This window comes from Euprymna scolopes, chromosome 24, assembly GCF_053919585.1.
Source record: "Euprymna scolopes isolate OS-2025 chromosome 24, ASM5391958v1, whole genome shotgun sequence".
Lineage (NCBI taxonomy): Eukaryota > Metazoa > Mollusca > Cephalopoda > Sepiida > Sepiolidae > Euprymna > Euprymna scolopes.
In genome coordinates, this window is record NC_136505.1 from 97,569,501 (window position 1) to 97,591,067 (window position 21,567).

The 21,567-nt window shown below is 34.7% G+C and overlaps 1 pseudogene; it reads left to right on the plus strand.

Moving 5' to 3' along the window:
- Positions 1–1,266: 1,266 nt before the first annotated feature.
- The window catches only part of LOC145246536 (uncharacterized), a 109,352-nt pseudogene continuing 89,051 nt past the window's right edge, over positions 1,267–21,567 (plus strand).

Below are 21,567 nucleotides of genomic sequence, written 5' to 3' on the forward strand. Positions count from 1 at the left end.
TGATTGAAAGGAATCTACCACATAATTGGACGTAATTGCTAGCAATAGCTATCAATAATGAGAACGTAGGTCTACATATAAGATGAAGAAAGGCAACTTTGGGAGTCTGATGTATTGACCTTTTCGTACAGATCGAAGCTCGTTGTAATAATTTCATCGTTGTATCTTTTCAAGAGAAAGGGATAATGATTTTATAATGTCTGATCTTAGTGCAAAGTCAGAAACCAGCAGACCGTTAACTTGCGAGATCAGATTGTGAAACTTACAAGACGCTCATTTGTATATATTAATTTTAAGTGATATTTTTTTTAGATGAGGATTGATAACTCACATTATTTGGTTTATTCGGACTACCGTTCTCATCTTAAGTATCATTCGCGTGCTACTCCCGTGGATTTAATAAACAGTTTTCTTTCGGAATGTCGTGCAGATTGCCTCGTCCGATAAAAAGATATTCGATTTCGACAGGAAGATTCCCGAGTTCAACAGAAATACGAGGTGCCTTCAATGGGTTTTCTAATTTTTTTTTTTTTTTGTACAAGCATTTAAAATTGTCTTAGTCTCTTGGAAAATCAGTATATTATTGCTATCTTATGAAATGATCGGCCAATTTTTATGGTTTCAGATTCAAATGAACAGCAACAGCAGGGATCGGAATGCACCCTACTAAAGCCTGATTGTCACAGTTGGTGAATTTTAAAAATTCAATCTGAACATAAGGACACTTTAGACGAACGATATGCAGTGAAATTCTGTTTTAAACTCAGAAAAATCTGTCACAAAATCGTATGAAATATATCTGACTGATTTGGGGCCATATTACATGAATCGAGTATCAGTCTAAGTGGCATAAGAGATTCAAGGAAGGTACGGTGTCTGTGAAGGATGATGAGAGGTGTGATTGGCAAGTAAGACAGAACACCAGAGTTGATTGGCCAAATAAAGAATTTCATAGATGAGGACCGTCAAATGTATATAGAGACAATACGTGCAGAGTTTGATGTCAGTGTGGGAACTGTACACAAAATTATTCATGGGGAACTGGAGATGTGGAGGATTTGTGTGACGTTTGTGAGAAGGGTGTTCAAAGATTATCACACTATTTGACCAAGATGGGCATCAAGACAGTTCCTCATAGTCCGTGTGAGCTTTGGCTATTCACTTAGCTCAAAGAAAACCTTATAAGACATTTGAACAGGTGTAAAATATTCTGATGAGGATCGTTTGTTATGAAGTTCATAGCATGAATAGAACGATTGGTGCGGAATGTCGTTGGATGCGATGGGAGTCAAATGGTTAAGACTCATCAAAGCCGGCGACACCGCTCTGACGTTTTATGACTGCGTTAGTTGCAGGTGCAACCTGTCAGAGATCATATACACTCACCCCATTCCCAATATAAAAGTGATGACCCCACACGTGCTTGGGGGAGTTCAGGGAAGTTAGTGTACAGTCTTCAGTTCGAGTCTTCAGTTCGAGTTTTCGAGTCCGACAAACACAGTCGTCGGAAGATGAACATTTTCGTGAAGCGACGAGATGTTGCGATGTATGAAAGATTAACCGATACAGAAATTTCCACCCTCCTTCTAAGGATGTGCAGAGAACAGGGGCACGACATTCGATCGTGAAATAAAAAAAAAGACCTAATTGTCCAGAGAATGAGAGTTGCTTTATTGTTATGAGCTTTTTGTTCCAGGTTAGCCGACATGGTCAAGAGATGTGAAGAAGATATACAAAAGTGCGTTCTGCTTTTATTTTTATAAATCCCAAAAGGGCTGAGTGCCGTAAATATGAACATTGACTCAAAATAAGCAGATATTAGCTTCCTCCCTTCGCATACATAACGCATTGACACGCTCATACAATAGGACATTCATGAGGCCTTCCAAAAGTTGTTGGAATTGTACAATTTCATCGCAAGTAGGGGAGGTTATTTCGTGGGTAACTAGTTTCATGGGTGTACTATCAATAAAAGTGCCCATACGAACAATGTCTGGAAATTATTGAATGCACCTCACATTTCTGAGTTGGAGAAGATACACTAAAAGAAGGTAGAAGGTTACACCGGCCAAAATCTTTGCGAATACCATTCGAAATGAGACAGTAGTTCGAATAACATTTAAGCAATTAAGATCGAATTCAATGATCGATAGTTTTCTTCTCACACACAAAAAATATATGATACGCTTTTTTTTTTTGATCGGTGTGGGATATTATAAGGGGTAATATAGTTACATTTCTTTCGAAAAAACACTGTGTTCTTTCTTAAGCACGCCATATAAAAAGCGGGCGTAACTCTTTATTCATCAATAAATATTTTCCGCTTTTTTTTAAATATATTTTTAAAATAAACAAAAGACAATCTAAAATGGGGTCGTCTTCTAAAAGACAGGTGCGAGTAAATATATGTTGACAAATACTGATGTCAGAAAACGTCGGTAGTTGGACTGTTCTACGTAATGGACGATTTCACTTGTTTAATGGACTATTCTTTTACTAGCAGGACCCGTGTAAATTGTATTTAATGAGAAACATATTTAATCATCAAATATGTTTTCATGAAGCTAATATTTTTCCGGATAGCACAAAAAATGAGTTTTTAGACGAAAAAAATAATATGCAGTAACTATGAGTTTATTTACAGTTATGAAATAGTGTGTATTGTACCTATTTACTATGCCTCCCCACGGGACAGAGTTAGACACCAGGGTCGTTTTTTAACGTGGACAAAAGGTACAAAAATAAAAATTGTCTCAGTCGTGAAGGATTACTCCTCCACCGAAAGAGAACAAGAAATGGAAGTTCAGCATCTGAAGAACAGATGGTATTTATTTGCTCCCCCACCGAGCAAATTAGGCACAAGGCCAATTTTTAATGTGAGGAGTGAAGGGAGGGGGAAAGGAAAAGGGGACCAGCTCCCGAGAGGTGGGAAATGGGAGCTGGTTAAAGGTCAGGCATGTGGGGTTGCCCCCACATCTGGTCTTTGCTAGTCATAGCTAGTCATAGCTAGTCATAGCTTGCAGTATCTGCCGGAACAGATGGTATTTATTTGCTCCCCCACCGAGCAAATTAGGCACAAGGCCAATTTTTAATGTGAGGAGTGAAGGGAGGGGGAAGGGAAAAAGGAGATCAGCTCCCGAGAGGTGGGAAATGGGAGCTGGTTAAAGGTCAGGTATGTGGGGTTGCCCCCACATCTGGTCTTTAATTGCAGTATCTGCCGGAACAGATGGTATTTATTTGCTCCCCCACTGAGCAAATTAGGCACAAGGCCGTTTTTAATGTGAGGTAAAAACCAGCTCCCCTAAAAGTAGGCAAAACGGGGGCACTCTGGTTACCAAAAATAATAATTGTCCCAGTATAGAGGGTTTCCCCTCCATTGACTGGTACAAATTATCTTAAGTGCAGCATCTGCCGGAACAGATGCTACACTTTGATCTTGCCCAAAGGCCAAGATGTGATAAATTAATAAGTACAGGACGTCCAAAAAGTAACTGAATAGTTTTGAACTTAAATAGATTATTTATTTTTTATGATATGTTTCTCTAATTTTTGCAAAACTTGACGAAAACATAAGGAAATTACTTAACACAATAACAAATTCAAACAATTCTTTTTTATGAAAAAAAAAGTATCTTTTAAACGTTTCCCATTACCAACTTTGCATATTCGTGCTCTTTCCAAAACATTATTCATGGCAGGCTGCAGAATTTCTGGAGTGCGAGTTAACTCCCTTATTTTGTTCCTGATGTTTTCCTTCAATTCTTGCAGGTTTGGAGGTGTGTTAACATAAATTCTTTCTTTAAGATATCTCCACAAGAGATTTGTGTTGTGACGTCGGCTATCTCTTGTCGATAAGCTTTAGAATCAAAACAATTAGCCCCTGATTTTGGTAAAGCAATTTCAATACTTGCGTGCGTTGTTCACTGCTATACTCATTCATAATTCATTTGTAATGGAGAATCTGTGCAATATCTGAAATAGAGAAAAAAAAATAATCATTTATGGTCAAATGACAAAGACTTTCAATCCTTCAGTGACCTTTTGGACAACCTATACTAATAACTATTCAAAAAGTAATATCGTGCTACATAGTTCAATACCAACTTTTAAAATGACATTATAATTGAGAATTCTTTTAGACTGTCACCGTTCTTTTTCTGTTTCGCCCTGTTTATTTCGAATGTTTTTTTATGTAACTTTTCGCTGACTTCTTTTGCGGTCAAGAACTGCTGCACGTCGAAATTACTGCGAGACTTTCTTTTCTCACGCTATTACAACAGAAATCATATTATTATTATTATTATTATTATTATTATTATTATTATTATTATTATTATTATTTTATTTAAAACGAGACTGCACTAAAAAGAGGTCTCTCATGTACTTGTCCAAATCTGCCATATTGGATTTTTTTTTAAGCCGAATCTCGTGAAAATGCATCTTTTATAGCAATTTCGCCTTCAAAACTGTATCTGTTTGTTATCAAAAGGGTAGCTTACGGAATAATTAAAATAAAACCAGCAGAATCTTAACTATTATATGATTATTGTTTGTGTGTGAGAGTTTCTTATGAACTCCGAAACGACTGAGAGGATTTTTTATGAAATGTCACAAAAATGTACTTAATGTTTCCGGAAGTGTTCTTCAGAAGGTTTTCTATCGAAATGCCGCCGATAAGTTTAAAAAATCCATAGTAGAAAAACTTCTATTAACGAATAAACACGCTGATACAGCTTAACAACACTGTTGCATTTCAAAAGTGTTATCACCGCACAAGCAGAATGTCACGACATATTAAATCCCCCCCAACAAATCTTTGATAAGACAGAGGCCCGTTCAAAATGAAAGTCTCAGAGCACACGTTTAACAGTGATACTGGAATTTCGCATTTAAATCTTTAATTCAAGTCGTTATATGAAAATAATTGCATAAATTAACAGTAGGGTCTCTACAGTGAAATGTACACTACAATGTAATGTGGAATAATTACTACGGGGAAGCATAGGAAATTCTTCCCGGTGTTACACGGTGGGTCTGCGATAAGAGCAAGCAATCGATTTGAATCAAAGTTAGGAAATGTCGATGTATTAGAAATGTGAAATTTTTGTTGATCCTAATTCAAGCCCGGTTTACATACTCGAGATTTGACATACGGGGTATTGAGATTTGATAAAATCTTTTTCATTGGTTTTTGGCCAGGAATTTGGCTGTCAAGGGGTCAAAGTTCAACGATTTTATTTTTGAAGTCTCTACCAAACTCCTTCGCCAATTTTAGGTCTAAACACTTGCAATTTTTTATGTAGGTTACCTGAACATTAGTCAAACTTTCTAATATATATATATATATATATATATATATATATATATATATATATGCATATGTACATAAAGTTATGAACAGTGTATAACGTCCGAGCAAATCTGGGCTGAACTACTAGTATATATATATATATATATATATATATATATATATATATATCAAGGACGCCCGATGTATAACATAAAGACATAAATAAAATCTTAAAATTGAAAGCTATTATAAATAATAAAAATCTCAATTGAAAATATTGAACCATAATTGTTCTTTTTTGTTCTAACGTTTTTTTTAATTTTGAACAGAACTTAGCATATTCCGGCAGTTTACGTAATGCCGTGGTATATAAAGCAATATCACGAGAATACGAGTTAGTAAATGAAAAATTACCGCTCTATCTAATAAGTTAGAGCGGTGTTTTTCACTATCTTATTAAATAGAGCCATAAAGTAGAGCAGTTAAGTGCGCTAGAGTTAGAACATAATGGTGGCTAAATTGCTTTAGTGGCTAAACGTAAAAAAAAGCACAAGCAACGGTCCGAAAGCATTATAAGACATGAGTTTATTCAACAAGTTCAGAATATCATTGATGAGAGGCCCCATAAATCAATACGGTCAGTTGCGAAATATCTTGGTGTCACACTAACCACAATTCGGAGGACTGCCCATAACAATTTTCGATAATTGTCTTCTGTGATGAACAGAGGTCAGTTTCTGTCCAAGTTTAGTCGTTTAGTGGGATCAAAGAGATGTTTAAATAAACTAACATTCGCTGAATAAGACATTCTTTGTGGTTTCTGTCTTTAGATAAAAAGAACTTTGTCCAAATTGTGGCCTCCAAGGATTATGTCGTGTTAGCCGTTGTTGGGAGAGATATTAATAGCCATCTTCGCAACACTAAGATTTTCTGAAAGCATCTATATTCAGAATAATGGACAACGACGAGGGCCATCTTATACGCGTTTTCCAAAGGTTTGGATTTCGAATAGAAGCTGTCCAATGGCAGTTTCTATTCGGGAGACAAACCTTTGGCAAGTGCATATAAGATGATCCGCGGCGATGTCGCCCATCACGATCAATATAAAGCAGAGGGAGAAACCATTGAATGAAATTATTAAATAAGAATGTCACTTGACCACCAATATCGTGTTATTCAATTACAGATGAGTTGTTGTTGTTGTTGTTTGTATTTTTATTATCCTTAAAAGTATAATAGAATGTTTTCAAACACCAGACGCACACTGTATATAGGAAACTTTGTCAGAAAATAAAAGGCATTTAAATAGTAATAGCTTGGGTACTCGGCATTGCCCCGGTTTTTGTAGGTGTGTGTTGAGCAAAAAAAAAATAATAATAAATAAACATTTTAGTAGGCAGGCTCGAACCCTACCGCAAAGAAGGAAAGGAACGTGAAAAAGAAAAAAACGTGACGTCTCTGCAGTTGCGCCCATCGCCAAACCGAAAGAGACGTAGGCTTAAATAAAGGCTAGTCAATCGAAAAGATGTTATGATTTTCGAAAATATTGGCGAAAAAGCGAGTCTTCTATGTAGAAAAATGCCCAGTTGAGGTTGAAGACATTAATGTTTTGGGTCAATTTTTCGATATTTGTCGTTCGAAGGGTCGAGCCGATCTCGTGAAAATCCGTCGCCTCTGCCGAAATTTTTAGGCAGACATACATAATACATACATACATTTAAACACACAGGTGATATTTAGCCTGGGTGCCCGGCTTTGCCCGGGTGTTTGGAGGTGTGTGTTAAGCAAACGAAAAAAAAGTGGTAGCAGGCAGGCATTTATGTATGCGCTTTTCCGTTTACCTCGTTATTGTTTCCGTACTGCGAAGAAGAAAAAGAACGTAAAAAAAAACCTGAAGCATTAGCTGTTGCGTCCATTGCCAAACTAAAGTGACCTATGTTTAAATTAAGGCTAGACAATTGAAAAGAGGCGATGACTTTCGAAAATATCGGCGAAAACAGCGACACCTCCCTTAAGAGAAGTACCCAGTTGAGGGTGAAGAAATTAATGGTTTGGCCAATTCTTCGATATCTGTCGTCCGGCGGGTCGAGCTTCAAAATGATATCGATCTCCTGAAAATTCGTCATCTCTGTCGAAAGTTTTTGCGAGACATATAAACATACATACATACAAACATACATACAAACATATATGCATGCGTGTATACATATATTTAAAAAGAGAGGCAAGATTTATATTATAGAAGATGTCGTTTTATTTGATTACAGATGTGTTGTTGCTGTTGTTGTTGTCGTCATTGTTGTTGTTGTTGTTGTTGTTGTTGTTCTTAGCTCTCTCACGCCGGACGCACACTTTATATGAGAAACTTTGCCAGAAAATAAAAGACATTTCAATAGTATAACGGATCAATAAATCTACCAATTAACTAATTAGTTTGTCAAGCAATTAATTTATGAAATAGAATTCTGTGAAACCAAAATAAAAATCTGAAATCTAAGTGTGAATATGATAAGTGTGAAGCGATTATAGCGTAGTACTACAAATTTTGTTAAAATGAAAATAAATCAAATCATTTACAAAGTCGTATTCAATCATATCTACAGCAACCTTTGATGACCTGTCTTTGGGTCGGATTTGTATTCCCATCGTGGCTGTATAGAAGAATCGATAAAGAAGGAAATCAGAAAGTATCTAAGTTTCATCTGATCGCTCTTAGTTTTAAAGCCTGCACACTACAGCACAGCGGTGATCCTTCATGCAGGAGGAATGGAGAAACAATACTCCCAAGGGAGGTAACATCATTGAAAATCCTATTTTGTAACTCCCATGTTTTGCTACAAATAGTAGGAAGCAGTGTGTAGCCGCAAACCGGATCAAAAAAAGACACTGCAGAACTGCAGTAAACAAACACAGGTGGAGACACCTAGACTCCCCAATCTGTCCAACGTGCAAAGACACCCTCCTCACAGGACACAGACCACTTGATCCTAAACTGTTCAGTCACTCGACTGGAAGGTGGCTAAGTGACAGTTCATCTATCTAAAGACAATTTCTTAAACTGGCTTAAAATTACTGATATAGATGTCTAACGCATACGATACTACTACTATGACCCGTGACCACCTAACCGAGTACTTCATACATGTAATTTTATAAAATTGCAGATTTTGTTTTATGTTGTTTGTATATTTACTGTAAAAGTATAAATCAAGGAGCAAAGTTTTGCTAAAAATAAGACACTCGCTGTTGAGCTCTAATATGAGGTTCTGTTTTTAAACAAAGCAAGCGATTTCTGGCTTTGATTTAATTGGTCAGTAGGTCAGAAAATCCATCGTATTCCACATCGTAACCTGAAAAAAACGTATCCTAGGGCCATCATATCCCGGGATTCTACTGTAGAGAAAAAAAGCTCAATAAAAATTAAGATACTAAAAAAAAAATACTGTGTATATATGTATATATAAACTATCTCCTCTACATTCCGTTTCAAGAATACAGTTTCGCTTTTGAATAGCCTCTTAATTGAAATAGAGGCAAGCAACTGATTTTGTTTGTTCCTTTGTTTTGTTAATTTTTCTTGTTGCTAAAATAATATGTACGTCATCAACGGACTTTATTTTCGGTAATCTCACGTTTCATATGCAAACAAACAATAAAGTTATTTGATGCCGCACTTAAATCTTGTGGTTACTCACCAAACCTCTCCCAATTCGCACCGCTTTTATCAGATTTATGCATCATATGGGTCAGATTTCGATGCAAAACGTGGTGAGTGTTGTAGCATATGCCTTCTTATTGAGTAGGATATAAGCAGCTTGAACAGACAACCAACAACTGGAGAGCTGTTGTTTGTTACTGATGGCCAGTTTCATTGCAAAACGTAGTACATGTTTACACACATGTTACGACAAAGATAAGGAATTTATAATAAAATTCAACGCGTTGTTTCTGGTTGTTACAAAAATACTTTATTCCTACTTTTCCGCCACGCGTGACTTCTCGTCTCTTACATGATCGTCGGTCTGTACGCACGTTCTTTCTTTTTATAATCATTTTTCCTGTCGTGACATCATCTCGCACACGGCTGAATCATTTGCATATAGCTGCCATAGGCGCGTTCGCGATTTGTTACAATTGCTTTTGAAATCTTTAAATTTGTCAGCTCATCTTTTAAATATCGTACTGTATAATCACATTGACACACCGGATCTCATCAGATCACCGAAGTTAAGCAACGTTGTAGCCTAGGTAATAAAAGATGGGTGACCATTTCAGAATTCTATGCGCTGAGTGTTCTTTCCCTTTATCCTGTTATTGTTTTCAGTCTTCCTGAACCTCCACTTGCCACTGGTTTTTTAATAATGTCGACTCACGGAGGTGTGGTTGGGGATTGCGCAACTCTTGCCACAAAAATTTCACGCGCAAGCATCCTTACAGTGAGTATCCATAGTCTGTCAAGATTAAAAAAGCCTCACTTAGGTTCAATATCACCGTGGATAATGTCTATGCGTTTTCAATTACATTTTTCCGGCGTTCTTTTAGAGCTCCCCGACTGAAAGTCCGTGGCCATACTTTTGGGGGCCATTGGCCCCCCGTTGAGAAACGATGATCTACAATGAAGAGAATGCAATATAAAATCTAAAATGTCAATAAGTCCGAGGAAAGTGTATTCGATAAGGTCCAAAAGTTCGCCACGTGTAACCTGATGAGAAGTTGTTATACAGGGCGGTCCACTTCAAAGTAGCCCAATCTCTCTAATCTTTCTCTTAACGATCAACTGACACCACAGGAAAAATTGCAATTCTTTTTCCAACAAGATGGCGCTACATGTCACACATCTCACAGAGCACTGACACGAGTTCATCACATGTTTACGGAAGAGAGAACAATAAGCAAAGGGTTATGGCCATCACGTTCCCCGGATTAGTCATCATGTGATTTTTATCTTTGGGCGACTTTAAAGCAAAAAGTTTATGCAAATAATCCTCACAGTCTAGACCAACTAAAGGAGAGCTATACTAACGCTACCAGGAGAATCACCAGAGATGATCTACAGGCAGTATCTGCAAACGTTGTTAAACCCACCCAGAAATACATAGATGTCAACGGGGAATAATTCCAACATCTTTTATAACACTACAGGCAATTTAAAAATGTTATAGGTAATTTGAACAATAAAAGAATGTTCCGCCTCTCTACTGCATTTTCTGTGCTACTTTTAAGTGGGCTACCTTGTATATTCTACAAAATAATTGAATAAATGGTTTAAGTATGAAACGACGCAACGACGCAACGACACTTGGCTTGCCTTAAAACTACAAGCAACTATTACCTATAGCAGGTGTTCTTCCACCGCTTGATAATCCAATTTACCGAACAGTTTTACAACATGTTAGACAAGATCGGGTTATTCCTTTCCTCTGAAATGATGGAGTACGCGAAAAAGATATTGAACTTGGTTCACGGAGACAAATTACAATTATATTATAATAAAAAATAATAAACAATATAAGAATGTTGCTACTCCTTACTACATTTTTCTGGACTATTTTTAAGTTGGTCACCCTGTATAATAAAATACACAAAAAAAGAAATAAACATAAAATGAATGTCTATAAAATATCATGAAAAATATCCAAAATATATTGTGTTGGTCGAGAATCAAATTATGAACGAATAAATTACCAGACATCTTTTTTTTTTAATTTGTTAGCGCATGTTACTTTACCTGCTTGTTGGTTCCACTAGTCCAATTGTATTCTATTTGTCATATAAAAGAGGCGTAAAGTTTTATAGCTCCATATATCTATCTATCTATCTATCTATCTATCTATCTATCTACCTATCTATCTATCTTCTTATCTATCGTCTTATATATATATATATATATATATATATATATATATATATATATATATGTATCTATCTATCTTCTTATCTACCGTTATATCTATCTATCTATCTATCTACGCAAACACGTGCAAGGAGGCATATTAGTAGATACACAGTTTCTATGCATGTGGTCAACGCAATTGCGATGAGAAAAAACATTTAACTAAGAACGTAGATCCCATTAAAGGATTTAATTGATTCTTTTTAATATTAATCTGTTTTTGGATGGTTCCATGCTGTTATTATTATATACTGAGGATTTTTCGAAATTGATATTCACATCAAATGGCAGCAATATTTTTAATAATCGTGTATATTTTATTACGTATGGTTCAAATATTATATGTAGCTATTCTAGAAGTAGTTGGGTCTGTTGAGTTTATGTGGTTGTTAGAGAAAACCGGTTTATGTTCAGTTGTTCGAATTCAGTCTGGCTTGGAGTTCTGTTTGCAATCTGTCGTTCGTTAGACAAGAATCACTGCAATATCACAAAATAAAATTGTTCCTCGTTTTTTAAGTAATTGTGCTTTTGTTTGGAGCGAGAATCCTTTTGTTGAGCATTAACATTAATCACACGTTTGATTCTAGAGCCAGATTAAAAACCAGGCTCTGGATTTGGATGATAACACAAATAAGACGAACGCGGCCTGTGCTATTTACGGACATGTATGTTAATTGCTATCTATCTATCTATCTATTTTTCAATTATCTATCTATCTATCTATCTATTTTTCAATTATCTATCAATTTATCTATCTATTTTTCAATTATCTATCTATCTATTTTTCAATTATCTATCAATTTATCTATCTATTTTTCAATTATCTATCTATCTATTTTTCAATTATCTATCTGTCTATTTTTCAATTATCTATCTATCTATCTATTTTTCAATTATCTATCTATCTATATATCTATCTATCTATTTTTCAATTATCTACTTATCTATTTTTACATTATTTATCTATCTATCTATCTTTTTTTCAATTATCTATCTATCTATATATCTATCTATCTATTTTTCAATTATCTATCTATCTATTTTTCAATTATCTATCTATTTTTCAATTATCTATCTGTCTATTTTTTAATTATCTATCTATCTATTTTTCAAGTATCTCTCTATCTATTTTTCAATTATCTATCTATTTTTCAATTATCTATCTATCTATTTTTCAATTATCTATCTATCTATTTTTCAATTATCTATCTATCTATTTTTCAATTATCTATCTATTTTTCAATTATCTATCAATCTATTTTTCAATTATCTATCTATCTATTTTTCAATTATCTATCTATCTATTTTTCAATTATCTATCTATCTATTTTTCAATTATCTATCTATCTATTTTTCAATTATCTATCTATCTATTTTTTAATTATCTATCAATCTATTTTTCAATTATCTATCAATTTTTCAATTATCTATCAATTTTTCAATTATCTATCTATCTATTTTTCAATTATCTATCTATCTATTTTTCAATTATCTATCTATCTATTTTTCAATTATCTATCTATCTATTTTTCAATTATCTATCTATCTATTTTTTAATTATCTATCAATTTATTTTTCAATTATCTATCAATTTTTCAATTATCTATCTATCTATTTTTCAATTATCTATCTATTTTTCAATTATCTATCTATCTATTTTTCAATTATCTATCAATCTATCTTTCAATAATCTATCTACCTATCTATTTTTCAATTATCTATATATCTATCTATCTTTCAATTATCTATATATCTATCTATCTTTCAATTATCTATCTATTTTTCAATTATCTATCTATTTTTCAATTATCAATCTATTTTTCAATCATCTATCAATCTATTTTTCAATTATCTTACTATCTCTTTTTCAATTTTCTATCTATTTTTCAATTATCTATATATCTATCTATTTTTCAATTATCTATCTGTCTATTTATTTTTCAATTATCTATCTATTTATCTATTTTTCAATTATCTATCTATTTATCTATTTATCTATTTTTCAATTATCTATATATCTATCTACCTCGCTATTTTTTCAATTATCTATCTGTCTATCTATTTATCTATTTTTCAATTATCTATATATCTACCTACCTATCTATTTATCAACTATCTATCTATCTATCTATTTTTCAATAATCTATATATCTATCAATCTATCAATGTTTATCTATATGTCGATATCTCAAATCTATATATCTTTTACACCTATCTGTCTGTCAGTCTATTTGTCTGTCTAATCTATCAATCTATTTGCCTATCTTTGTGTCTGCCAATCTGCCTATTATCTATCTGTTTATCGCCTTTCTATTTCTCTGTCTATCTGTGTCACTGCACATATTTTATCCATCTATCTTTCTGTCAATCTTACCAATTTTCTATCTTTGTCTCTATTTTTCCCTCCCCCTATGCGTCTGTCTCCTTACCTTTATACCTCTTTATATATATATATATCTCTCAATCTGTCTGTCTTTCCATCTATCTGCCCATCGGTCTATCAGTCAATCTATTCATCCATCTATGCATATGTCTGTCGATCTGTCTATCATTGTAGCGGAACTAAACAACAAAATTAAAAAGAAATAATAAAATCAACAAAAGAAGCAGAGATCAGCATACCTGAGGATACGAAACTAACCGGAAGTCACGGCTAGAAGCGTGAGCATGCTCAGACAGTACAATTTATAGTAGTCTCTGTCACGAGTTCTGTATGCACGTTTACCTGCTGATTCAAATGTACATAATGCGTTATCTTAGTAGTTAAATGGTCTCGTACCTTTGTAGTCGGGTAGTGTTGTGGTACGAAGTTGAGGAAAAAATTACCAATTTGTGACCATCATGTGGCTATGTATCTCTCTCTCTCTATCTATTTATCTATCTATCTGTATAACTTTTCTATCTATGTGTCCAGGTTTCTACCGGTCTGTCTATCTGGCTATATAGCTATATATATATATATATATATATATATATATATATATATATATATATATATATATATGCATACATGTTTTACGAGCATTTTAATAGTGAATGCTCCGACGAACTACAAGACCTTGTGTCCCCTCGACGTAAATAGACCCGACAAACCCAACAAGCAGAAAACCCCCACCCCTACACATATATGTAAGAAAACATACTCTAATAGTGTCTTCCCCAAAACGGCTACACTTTGGAATTCCCTTCCAGGTTCGTTCTTTCCCAGCTGTACTGACATGCAGAAGTTCAAGTGTAATGTAAGCAGACATTTTGCTGCTCAACTCCCTTAATAGTATCCCTGCAACTTATGTCCCTGACCCTAACCCTAACCCTAACCCTAACCCTAACCCTATCCCTGCAACTTATGTCCCTGATCAAAGTGGCACAGTACTATAGTTTTTTTTAAAATGTAATACTAAAATATCAATCTATAAATCTATTTATCTATGTATTTATCTGTTTCTACCCACAGAAGCCACAACGGAGGACAGTCTTACTCGGACACGAGTGACCGCCAATGATGATGATGATATATATATATATATATATATATATATATATATATATATATATATATATATATATATATATATATATATATCAAGGTATGGAGATTATCAACTTACTACGTACTTAGCTGGTTGATTTTAATTTAAATTTTATTTTTCAATATACTATTTTCGAAAGCCTTCCTTGTGACAACTTCAAATCCACTAATTCCTTGCATTACTGGGAAAACATTTCGATATAAAACTGCTTTTTTTTCTTCTTTCAGTCTTTGAAAGCTTACTTGGCGTTCTTGGATAATTTCGTAATACCAATTTACTTGGCATCTGTCAAAACCAATAATCTTGCAACCGGCATAATCCGAATTGAGAATTAGTAATATTTGACTCGAATCGTAAAACCAGCGAGAGAATAAGGCGCATTCTCTGGCATTTAAGTTTTAAGTTTTACAAAAGTAACTGCTTATATAATTCAAATCTATATATATATATATAAGTGAAATTTTCTGAGTGTCTGTCTGTGTACATTACCTTACCAAGCTACTCTGTCAATTTTCAGTATTTTAACACTTGAAATGTTAGATGTAGGTCACTTGGACATGGCTCCAACTTTTAATTTGATTTGAATTCAAATCAATAAAAGTGAAGAAATCAAAATTGGGGTACAAATTTTGAAAAAAAAAAATACCTCTGCGGTCTTTACCAAATTACTAAGACAATTTTTTTATATAAGCATTTGAAATCTTACATAAAGTGTATTAAGTCATACGGGAAATTTTAAATAGGTTTTCAGCCCAAAAATTAGCTGCCAAGGGGTCATAGTTCAAAAGATTTAACCTTTTCGGTCTCTAGTAAGCTATTCAGCCAATTCGGGGACTAAAAATTTACCTAAAAGCTATTCAGACATGCACAAAGCTTTGTAATCAGTTTTTAGGCGAGAATATGCTGCCAAGAGGTCAAAGTTGAAAGAGTTGACCTTTGCAGACTCTACCAAACTCCTCCGCCAATTGTGGGTGGAAACGCTTGAAAATTTAGATGTAGGTTACCTGGACCTGAGTCAAACGTTTTCTCGGCTTGGGATAGGTGTTAGTCTAGCGGCACTGATGAGTTGTGAAACAACGAAACAGATCTGTATGTCGATGACTAAAATATATTTTATAAAGCCCCCCCTCTTGGGTTGAGCACTATCGTAAATAATCTCACTCGCCACTTAATTTAGCTGAAAAAATGCGAAGCTCACGGTTTGTTTACAAACAAACGTTTGAGCCCTCTACGAGCGGCGGACGGATGTTTATTTAAATAGACATTCGGACAGATTAATTTGCGGCCACCGCTTCCGTAGTCAGGGGGTAGAACTGCCGACTGTCATCACGACAGTTCTAGGTTCGATCCTCGGCTTGGGATAGGTGTTAGTCTAGCGGCACTGATGAGTTGTGAAACAACGAAACAGATCTGTATGTCGATGACTAAAATATATTTTATATATATATATATATATATATATATATATATATATATATATATATATATAAGTGAATGTGTCTGTGTGTCCGTGTGTCTGTCTGTGTACATTTTCCACCGCAATTACTATGTCAATTTTCAGTCTACAGATGAGAGATTTGATACGCGGATTTGGAAAATTTGGCTGTTAAGAGGTCAAAGTTAAACGATTTGACCTTTGAGAAATCTACAAAACTCCTCCGACAATTTTGGGTATAAACACTTTAAATTTTAGATATAAATTCCTTTGACATGGATCTAACTTAATAACTTCATTTTAGTCTAAAACAATGAATATTCAGGGGTTATAATAGGGTCAAATTTTTAAAAAAATTACCTCTGCGGTTTCTACAAAATTGTCTGAGTAATCAGACAATTTCTGCTCTAAACATTTGAAATTTTACATAAAGGGTATTCAGAGATAGAGCAAGCTTTTTAATCGGTTTGGGTCGAAATGTTTTAATTACCAATATATAAATTAATGTATGCATATCTGCCTAAAACGTTCAACAGATCCAGCAGATTTTACCAAGATCAGTATCGTTTTTTAGTTCGATCTTTCAGACGACAAATATCGAAAAATTGGCTAAAAACATTAATATCGTCACCTTCAACTGTGCACTTTTCTGCAGCGGGGGCGGTTTTTTCGCCGATATTTTTGAAAGTCATCCTCTCCTTTCGATTGCCTAGCCTTAATTTAAACATAAGTCACTTCCGGTTTGACGGTGGTCGTAACAGCAAAGGCGTCAGGTTTTTCCCCCGTTCTTTTCCTCCTTCGCCGGGCTGAAATGCTAGTATATATATATATATATATATATATATATATATTATTCTTTTACTATAATAATTATTAAATACCTACAGACATTAGTGTTTCATCCTTTCGCGAATCTTCAGTGCAGGGTGTCACGATTAATACCAGTCGAACGATTCGAACCCCGCATCACGAGACATCTCTGGCTCGGTTTAGCGAAGACCTAATCCATTCGGCTACCATTAACCGCGTGAAATAACGTCGAATTTAAACATTTTAATTTTAAATGTTCATTTACGTCAGTCAGAGAGGTATCTAATCGTTATACGATGATCTATGCATATATATATATATATATATATATATATATATATATATATATATATATATGCGCATAAAGTTATGAACAGTACATAAGCCGGGCTGAACTGCTAGTATTTCTATAAAAGTGAGAAAGTGCTATGTGTGTGAGGACACTTCTCAACCTATATACTCAACGAATTTTTTTACATACAGGTTAGACATTTGGTATATAGGGTATTGAGACATGTGGCAATCTTTTTTTACTTCTTTTCATCAGGAAAAATGCTGCTAAGAGGTCAATATTAAACAATTGGTACGTGGGGGTGATCGGACTTGTATCTGTTTGTCAACTGTTTCACGAATGAGCATGCCTGAAACGCTCACATGACAGTTTCTTTATGTTAAGAATAAGTAGGTTTGAGAACAGTTTTTAAAGAGCCTGTCAAATGGGCTAACCGGTATCGTACTTGACTCACTGACTTTAGATTTTTTATTTCGACCTCAGCTCAAGTAATTTTTATTTGCAAGAACTGAACTGTTTTTTTAACATAATACTCACATGCGCATATATCAGTTTCTTTCACTTTGATAATTTATTATTTATATATAAAAATACGATATTTCTGTTTATATTTCATAAGACATATGCATTGATTGAAATATAATATTTATGCGTGTTTTACGACGAGGCAACGCCGGGCGGCCTGCTAGTCATCTATTATTATATTACTGTTATGGCTCTGAATTTATTTACTAATTTTATTTATTTATTTATATTACCGATCAGTTACAGGCAGCTGTTATGACTCTGAATTAGCCATAATTAACATAGAACAATCTCACTTTTTGATTTATTTTACTTCAGTAATGTTATGGTGAAGCAAGGTGCCAATGGACCCAACAGAAATGTAACCCGGGAATTGTGATGACCTGGTCCTATGACGCAAATTGTTTTATGGAGCAAGGTGAAAATGAACTCATGTCCAAGCTGACAAAAATGTAAGCCGGGAATTGTGATAACCTGGAGATGACGTAATTCTGTCGGGGGTCAACAAAAAGTAAACGCCAGGCTGGTCAATATATGGATCAATGATGTAAATTGGTTTATGGTTTACCAGGTCGAAAGTCCATAAAAGTGAGATTGTAAACAAAAACAAGGCAGAGAGACGCGGAGACGGGGAACGAGAGACAGACGACGAGGGATTGCCTGTCACGTTCGCAACCTACACCTCTCCCACCACCACCTCCACCACCTCCACCGCCGTACTGTGTATATATGAATGTTTGTTAAATAAACCAAGTTTGTTTATAACAAAGTGTCTCGTTATTCATTGATAAATGAACAGCGGTCATTCCAATCACTATACGATTTACAACAAACATATATGTATAAATCTCAAACACACTATCTCTCAGTCTATCTATTGAGATATTCAATAATCTCTTATAGTTAAATTACAGGTGGTGCTCATGTAGTAGAATGTATCCTTTCTCTAGATGAAACACTAAGACGCTTCATAAGACGAACAACAACAACAGCAACAACAACAACAACAATGCATAATATACGTCATCTTCATAGTACCCAGTATATAACAGTAAGTTTTATGAGATCAAGTTGCTTCTCCTGGAGCTAACACTTGATTATGTTATGATTTAAATTTATATCCGAGGGCTCTTTTAAGAATAGATGCTGTTCCCTTTATAACTGCTACTTGTATTTCATTGCAGCATGGTCTTCCAGGGATTGCTTCTAAGTATTTCTGAAGATTCTTTTTTATTAAGCCAGTTGCTCCTATCTCATCCGGTATAATGTTTATTTCTTTCAGAGACCATGCCGTTTTTAGATCATTTTTAGGTCCTGATATTTTGTTATATTTTCCCCTTTCAGCTCTATTAAGGCCATAAGACAAGACGTGTATTAATTAAAAAATAAAAAAAACAAACAAAGGGTTACAGAAAGAAAAGATTGTTTGGGTTTCACCGAGTGAGCGAGGTTAACCCCGGAACAAGAGCACTTCCTGGGATCGTTAAGAGTTCCGGTATATATGGACGGTGGTTGAGTTTACTCCAAAAGATGGTTCCCCAACAACAATTACAGAAGACAGGATCAGCAGTTCTTAGTTGTTATATTTGTAGTTTAATCTGCAATTCGGCAAGTGGGCTGACAAGTCTTCCGGGGATGCAATAAATATATCCACTAGACCATATCTTAGAAGTTGAATGTCGAATATGGCAGCAGTTACTAAACAAACACAGTTGGAATGAGTCATACACCATTTGCTATGACTATGCAATTCTAACATCTACGTTCGCAAAAATATCTGACATTGAACCTAGCACATGAAAGGCACCTAAGTAGAAGTTAGCATCCCTAAGGTTGCAAGATTGAACAGCTAAAAGGGAAGCGATAACGAAAATCCAAGGATTTATGTACGATATGAAAAGAAATTGCCGTCCTAGGAAGATTCCGTCATACAAGAAATTATAGAGGCGATTGCACTCATAAACATCATAAACTACCAGCTAGATATACCTGGTGAACCAAGTGCAAGAGAGATACCAACAATCGCGATTAAAGAGGCGTTGGAGTGTATGAGATAGCGGCTCGTATCCGATAGGATGCCACATGATTTCCAGCTAGTACAAACTGATAAGTTGTTTGGTTGGTTGTTTTTGTTTTACGGCATATCAACCCTTTTCGGGTTATTTAATGCCGAATCCAAAGATTTTGAAGAAAAATTTTTTTAATAGAATATATTTGTTGTTTTCAAGTCGGTTTCGAGGTGAAAAAATTAACGTTTTTGGCCAATTTTTCGTAATTTTTTGAGCGAAGGATGGAGCATCGATATGATACCGAGTTTGTGTATTTTTGTTGTGTCTGTCGAAAGTTTTTAGCAGACACACAAACAAACATACATACATACATTTTCGCTTTTATATATATAGATCAAATGTGTGGCTAAGAGAACGAGAACATTTTACCACCAATAGGAAAATATCGAGGAAAGTAATGCCAAAAAAAAATCCTCGGATTCATACGATATGATGATGTACGGCATAATCACGTTGATAAACAGGTTCCCGCTGGATCACCGAAAGTAAGCAACGTTGAGCCTGTTCAGGACTAAATGGGTGACCATTTGTGACTTCCAGGTGCTGTGTGTGCTCTCTGCTTATCTCGGCATTGTTTCCAGTCGTCCTGGACTTCTTTCTTTTCAATGGACCCAAACAGTGCCGATTAAGGAGAGGTGTGGTTTGCGATTGCGCTACTCATGTCTAACAATCACATGCACAGCTGCCACTACAAGGGGTATCCGTTGTCTTTCGAGACAGAATGGAGGCGTCGTATCGTATCGATGATGAAATATGATGGAAGAGAAGGGTTCCGTAGAAAATTCTGTGCAGTGTCCTGCGTTCGACAGAAAGATTCCCGACTTCGACGAGATACAATTTGAAAAGGTCGGAGGATGTGCCTACCGAAACGTTCAGAAAATATCACTCAAGATAGAAACAACATTCTGAAAAATCCAAATAATACGAATAATCAATCCTCATCTCAAAAAATTCACTAACAATTTTATTCAAGTGTTTGTAATTTTCATGTTTGTTTCCAGGTAAAATTTCAGAAATTATATTTCCGATTAAATAAAAGCAAAAATTAAGCCGTACAAAATAATTTGACTTATTCCAAGCATGTTTTTATTTTATTTTATTTTATTTTATTTTTTCCCCACGTGTAAACGCTGCCTGGAGTGTGTGTATTTATTTTTAGTTATGTTGTCTATTTACCGATTATCACGTTGTTTTTTCTTCGGAAAAATCTTTTCCAACCAAAATAAGAATGTCTCCGTTCCTCGAAGGTTAAAGTCATTCCTGCTTGTGTGAATGTTGCAAAATCTTTTTTTCTCGATTGATAGTTTGTCTATTCTTGCCCAAGGCTTAATACAAAATAAAAAAAAAACTCAAAGTCTAGAGAATTCCTTATTTTCTCCTCCAGTGAACATGATGTGAATGTAATAGTGATTTTTTAGAGTAGTCTTATACCATACTTTCAATAATTATAAATATATACATATATATATATATATATATATATATATATATATATATATATATAAGTGAACGTGTATGTGTGTCTGTGTACATTTCCCTACGCAATAACTCTGTCAATTTTTAGACTACAGAATCGAAATTTGATATACAGGTTACTGAGATTTGGTAAAATCAATGTGGTCGGTTTTTGGCCAGAAATTTTGCGATTACGGGGTCAAAGTTCAACGATTTGACCTTTGAGAACTCTACCAAACCCCTCCGACAATTTTGGGTATACGCACTT